The 6,834-nt window shown below is 30.7% G+C and overlaps 1 pseudogene; it reads right to left on the bottom strand.

The window, feature by feature from the left end:
- Window positions 1–2,986: 2,986 nt before the first annotated feature.
- LOC143411116 (small nucleolar RNA U13) lies at window positions 2,987–3,095 on the bottom strand (annotated as a pseudogene).
- Window positions 3,096–6,834: the final 3,739 nt, after the last annotated feature.

Here is a 6,834-nt window from a genome sequence, read left to right as displayed (position 1 = left end):
CATATTTATGTCACTATATTTTTATTTTGGAACTGGTTTTAAGACTGAACTTAAATTTTATAGCAATGAGTTATGAATTTATTATTTCTGCTGTTTTTTCTCTTTTGTATTGATCACTAGCAAAACACAAGCTTGCAAGAGGAAATGTCAATATTTCAGACTAAGCAGAATGGAGGCTACCCCCTAACTTTTCTGACCTTAAATTCAGAAGAAATATATTGATAGGAGATATAGAAATCAAAAGCGAAAAAAGAAAAAGAAAATTAGCTCAACTGGGCTTAAAATCTGAGAGTAGTATTTAGAGCTAAGAAATAAATTTGAGTGAAATGCATCTTAGAATAAAAGCAAAACCAAAATTCCAGTGAAGAAACCAAACCATATATGTAAGATGGAAAGAGTAAGATAATTATTTGGAAAAGCTAAAATTCTAGTAGAAATGAGATTAGAAAGAAAAAGAAGATGCAAAATGGATGAAAATGAAAAGAGAAGATCTGTGAGATCTGAATGCTGTGAGAGTTTCATTTAGCAGGGCAGCGGCTCCTCCATTGCCTTCATGTTGGATGAGTCCCCAGGCCTTTCTAACGAAAGAGTCGCATATTGTGATTTCCTCATTTCTCTCTAATGATGATGCTTTCAAAAAGTTCCTCCTTAGCTCTGATATTTGGAACTTTTTCCCACTCACCAAAACTCAAAATAATTATTAATTGGAGAAACTGTTTTTTTATGAAAACAAATGCTGCTCTTTGATGATTTTCTCTATTCATGTTAGTTTTAATGTTTTTACAACTTATTGGTGTCTTTCCCCTTACTAAACATGACTATTTTGTTTTAATTAATTTTAGCATTTACATGAAAGAATACTTTGTATAGATTCATTTATTCAGTGTTTTGACCTTAATAACACTCTCTGGGAATAAAGTTATTTTCCATTATTTTGTTATTGTTGTTGTTTTTCCAAATGAAATTATGCTCTTTTTATGCATGGTATTATATTTGAAGAATGCTAATGCAATAATGAAGCCATACTCAAGCTAATTCATAGCCAAAAATGGTGTTTAAGCACCCACCAATATTGTGACTCTCTTTTAAGCTACATTTTTATGCACTTCCTTTTGTTTGCTGTTATTTCTAGGGTCTTGAATTTACAACTAGACTATAAAATCCTCCATGATAGCAACAGTATTTTAATGCTTTTATGACCTTCATTGATATTGGTATAGTGTTCAGTAAAATGTGCATTTGAATGAGTGTGTGTTGAATTGATACAGTTCTTAAACATGCATATAATTGAGTCATGTGACATCTCTGAGTTGCCAAGTTTTTGAGTTAAAAGGTACTTAAATTAAAGTAGCTAGCTTCCTTAAAATTGATAAGATTTTTCTAAAATCTCATCATTCCTAATTCAATTTGTTAAAAAAGATGCATATTTCAAGAGCCAACAATTTTAGAATATCACTTATTTAATTGCATTTTTGCTATTTAACTTTAGAAATCTTAAATAAATCTTAGTTAGCATACATCTTTTCTTTTTGGCGAAGAATATATTTAAAGAGTTAGAACTACATATGTTCATTTTTGGCAAGAATTCTTACTATATTGGCAAGGTTCAGTTGTTTCTTTTAAGATATTTGTATTTCTTAAAAGCTTCACAACAAACTATAACAATATGTGAATTATGTGAAACTGAAGTTCATTCTGTATGTTGTGTATAGATTTATCTTCTCATATACTAAAATATTTGCTGTCCTAAACACATTTGTACTGGCCCTGGTGCAATATAAACCTTTGGTAGCTCTCAGTTTTCCTAAACATTTTTTTATTATTTTTTTTTTGTGGTTGTTCTAGCTCAGAATTCTTTTTGTGTGTGTGAAAGTTCTTGACTTAGAATTTAAAAAAAGAGTAAGAATTATAAAAACTTTCAGATCCATGTTGTCTTAGAGATTTACTGGTTAAAAATTAACTTTTTAATATTCAAAGCTACTCTTTTTTTAATATATACTTTTTAGGTATACATTGACAGAACACAATGCCTTTATTTTTATGTGGTGCTGAGGATCGAACCCAGGTCCCACCCACACTAGGTGAGCAAATCCCAGCCCTCAAAGCTACTTTTTATGTGAAGTTGCCTGTGTGCTTCTCTCTTTCTCTCCTTCCCTCACTGAATCTTGATTTCTATGTTATCTATTTGTCAAAGCCATCAGACTTCCATCTGTTTAATAAAAATAGTCTAAATGAAACATTAGTTTTGTTATAATTAGTTGGTACCTTAATAATTTTAAAGAATTTTTTATCAATTTCTTTTGGTATTTATGCTTGTAAGAAAAATTTAACATTGACATTCATACAAATACTAATAACATTCTGAAAATGGTGAATCCACATAATGAAAAATTTGTGTTCACTTTTATGTGCAAAATACAATAATTAAACAATTTAGGGTAGTTTTCAGGGCTATTCTGTAAATTTTTATGCAGGAGATGAGGCCTGAACATATTTTGAAGCAATTGTGTTCAGGGAATTGAAAATATAATATATTGGAATTATGTGAAGAGGGTAAAGAGATGAAGAAAGGTCAGATCTGTCATTATTTAGAGTTAGACTTCATCCTTTAGTTGGTATAGAATTGAAAAAAAAAATAAAAAATAAAAAAATTGAAAATTGAACAAGACAGTATGTTAAATTGAAAATTGAACAGGACAGTATGAGATATGTATTGGAAGGTAATAAGAAAGATAATTCTTTTTGTTCTTTTTAGAAAATTTCTAGGATGACTCATGGGCCCCAGGAGGAGAGATCAGAGTAAGGTGGAATTATATCACTTATTAAAAAGAAATAAGAACTTATTTCTAGGATGGCTCATGGGCCCCAGGAGGAGAGATCAGAGTAAGGTGGAATTATATCACTTATTAAAAAGAAATAAGAACTCAAGAGAGAAGGAAGGAGTTTAAATTTACCTAATAAAATACCTTCCTTAACCTTTTTTTGACAACAGATAAGTAATGTGCAGATGTAGTGACAAGATGTAGAGCAAGGCACATTTCCCACACCAGCCACATGAACACCCAATAATCATCACACTTATAAACCAAAAGTATATTTATTCTATTTTTATAAGTTATAATAAAGATTGTTGTCATGATGAAATAAATGATTAAAGTTTAATTCTTTTTTATATAGGTCATAAAATCCATGCAATTATATCTTGGTTGGTATAACAGATTGAATCATATCATAATTTTATCATAACTTCATGATATACAAAGAAATTTGATGTCAGGAAAATAACTAAAAGAATGGTCTGAATACTTCTTTTCTGCTATTTTTTCCATTTTTTCTGAACCTTTCATTCTGTTATAATTCAGTTATCAACTTCATTTATCAATGGACATGTATGAAGTTCTAACACATATTTCAAACTAAATGTACTTGAGAAGTTCACTTGAATTATGCACTTTAGTGTAAAACAGGAAGTTATATAAACTTATCTATGACCTTCTCGATTCTGACCATCCTTATTGCTATTCTCCTTTCAGTACTCAGAATCAAACTAAATATCTCTGCTCAGTCTTTGTCAGTGCCAGATTTAGTATTTGTGCCATTTAGTATTTATGCCCTATCAAGTTTCTTAACCTTTTTGAGGCCATAGATTCCTTCTATAAATTTTGCTTAAAAATATTTACATCATAAAGTAGTTTTGAGACTTAGATAAAATAAAAAATTATTTAGAATATATAGTGCCTCAAAGAGATGCTAACACTATATGTCAATAATATCTTGGTGTATCTTTAATATTACTTGTTTGCATTTTAAATCCTATCAGAAATGTTTTAAAATTTATTTTTATAAAATAAAAAAAATCTAGCACTGACAAAGATTGAGAATAGACAAATTTTAATAAATTTGAAATTTTTAATAAAAATTTCTGTGTTATCATCATAGGTTTTTTTTCTCTATATGTTTTACCATATCAAATTAAACAGTTAAAATTGATATTTCTAAATATTAAATAAAAACCAACTGTGGCTCTACAGTGATCTTTAAAGAATATTATAATTAATGATGTTCTTATTAAGATAGTATGTCCAGATATCTATGCTAATTTTCGATTTTGAAAGCCAAGGTAAAGAGCACATGCATTAAATTTGACATTATGATAGGATAATTTTTCATCAGTTTGCCCTTGTTTTAAATAAGCTAATCCCCTCCCACTGTGGCAAAAGATGTGTAGAATTTATTCATACTTTACTCTTCAAAAAGTTCTTAAGAGTAAAGGAAATGTCATTTAATATTTTATGACATATCAGTTGAGGAAAAATTATGTGAATTCTCCTTTAACATCTAGATGAATTTTCCCTCTCCTTGCATCCCCTTAATATGTGGAAGAGCTAATTAATGTGTAGAGCATTACAGAGTATTGTATGGATTGCTGCAATTAAGTGTACATCTCCAAGCAACATAGAGCCATTATGCAAAACCATTGTGAACAGATGATACATTAAGCAGCACAGCTCTGCTGTGTATCTAGTCCTTGATACTGAGAAATACTGCACTTGAGATGGAATATGCAAATAGAAAATCCCCACAAGATCAGAGTGAGAAGGCCAAAATGCCACCCTTTGTTGGTTTCAAAATGAGAAATCCATTTCTGCATAATCAAGTTAAAATAGAAAAAGAAATCCATCAAAGAAAATTCAGATATTTCTCCTCCTTTTTGCTTCTTTGTAAAATAATTCCTTGACATTTGCCACTAGAGATAAATAGAAGAATTATTTTCACTGTGTATTATTCCTCTGGGGTGATTTTATACTTTTATTAATTTCCTAACATTTTCCCTCTTGTATTTACTCTAATGAGAGAAAATGGTGATGAACCATTACTCAAGAAGTCATCCATGATCATTGCTTTATTTATGCTTTTCCACTGTCTGAGTTACCTTGAGAAAGAGTCTTTTCATTCTTTTTTTCTCCATCTTAAGTACAACAATAATAATAAACAAATAAATGTATATACTTTATTTTCCTAATAGGATAAAATGATTAATAAATGGTGAAATAATTTTTATTTAGGTAAATAAATTTTTAGTTGTTTCTCTGTTGTGTTCATCTCAGGTGCACAGGGATCATCTCATGAATTTCTGCATTTTGTCTCATACTATTCTCCTAACTCACCTTTTTCTTATCCTTCATCCCTAATGCCACTTCTCTGTTTATGCAGATTTCTAATGAGTTTTATGTATGTACTTGGATAAATATAAATATGTCTCACTAAATAAGTCTTCTGTGCTTAATTCATATAGCTATAATTCAATTTTATACATTTGAAATTGTACAAATCCAGTATAATTATCTTAACATTGTCTCCAACTTCTCCTGATTATCTCTAATTCTGGCATTTCTGTGAACAATGCCAAAATAAAGCAATCATGTCTATGTTTTTTTCCAAACTTTATCAAGAATTGCTCTAAACTTAAATCTATGAGTAAAATAACTGGAACAAAGGATATATTACATTTAACTTCATTTATAGTCAGAATAATTCAATGATCTAAATTTTCATTTAAGTATACATAAATTTAGAGTATTCATATATTTAAAGATTTTCTGAGCAAGATGTAGATACTATTTATTTTATGTCTTGAGATATATGGATCTCTCTTTTTTAATTTTAAGAGAAAAAATTAGATTCATAGAAAAATTGAGGGAAGTTACAGAGACTTTTTATATACTCCTTGCCCCACATGAGCAGAGCTGCCTCAAGTTAACATTCTGTGCCACTAATAATATATTAATATTTGTTATGAGTGTGTGTGTGTTATAGTCCTTGAAATTATACTGATATAATCAATATCCAAAATAGATAGTTTTTCTATCTAAATAGATAGTTTCTCAATATCCAAAATAGATAGATTTTCTTTTTAAACTGGCAGATTTTTATTTTTAATATTTAAATGTTTGAATTATTAAATAGTTAGCCATATGCTTTTATTTCCTTTTAGCTCTCTAATGTGATGGATTAGACTGTAAGGCTTCTTGATATTGAACCATGTTTGCATTGTTGGGATAATGCCCAATTGATTATGTATTTTTTTCTTTAAAAAATAACCTTTTCCTATTCTGGTGAAGGAGACATAACACAAAATTTCCTCTTGTGATTACTATGAAGCATACAGTTCTGTGGCACCCAACTAACACCACCATGCCATGTATTGTTTTGTAGTACATCATTAAATTTTCTTGTCAGGATTTTGTATCTAAAACCAGAAATGAGGAAAAATGAGACCATAATTTCATTGTCTTGAATTCTTGCTCACTGATTTGGGAACCCAGGTTTCCCAGCCTTCTAAATAAGCTGGCAGCTTTCACTCTGTTTGCTAGAAATCCTTACATGGGAGCGAAAGCAAGTTTCCTCCAGGCGCATGAAGAATCACCTATAAAACCTCCCTGCTGGTGTCTCTGTGACATTTTTGGGTGCATTTGAGTGTAAATATTTTATGGTTACTTTTTGTCTGTGCTAGGCAAGCACTCTACTGCTGAGCACACCATTCTTTTAAATATAACCCAATGGCACTCTTCAGTCCCCTGCCTGGCCCCTCTGCCAGGCCCTACCTCTGATTCACCTCTTCTGCAGCTCCTGGTTGTGTTCTTCTAACTGATACTGGAGCCGCTTTCTCTGCTGCTCCAGGGGCAAGTGGCTAAAATCCTCTGAAGCCACAGTCTGCAAAGGAAAGAGAGGGTTGAGTCTGGGATTCTGAAGCTGAAGCTTCCAGGCGCTGCACACTCCTGAAGATTCAAGTCCACCTTCCTCCCCTTCCAAATATCTTGGGAGCAAGGTCAT

This window comes from Callospermophilus lateralis, chromosome 11 (assembly GCF_048772815.1).
Source record: "Callospermophilus lateralis isolate mCalLat2 chromosome 11, mCalLat2.hap1, whole genome shotgun sequence".
Lineage (NCBI taxonomy): Eukaryota > Metazoa > Chordata > Mammalia > Rodentia > Sciuridae > Callospermophilus > Callospermophilus lateralis.
Note: the sequence above shows the minus strand (reverse complement) of the source record. Positions and strands in the feature narration are given on the sequence as shown.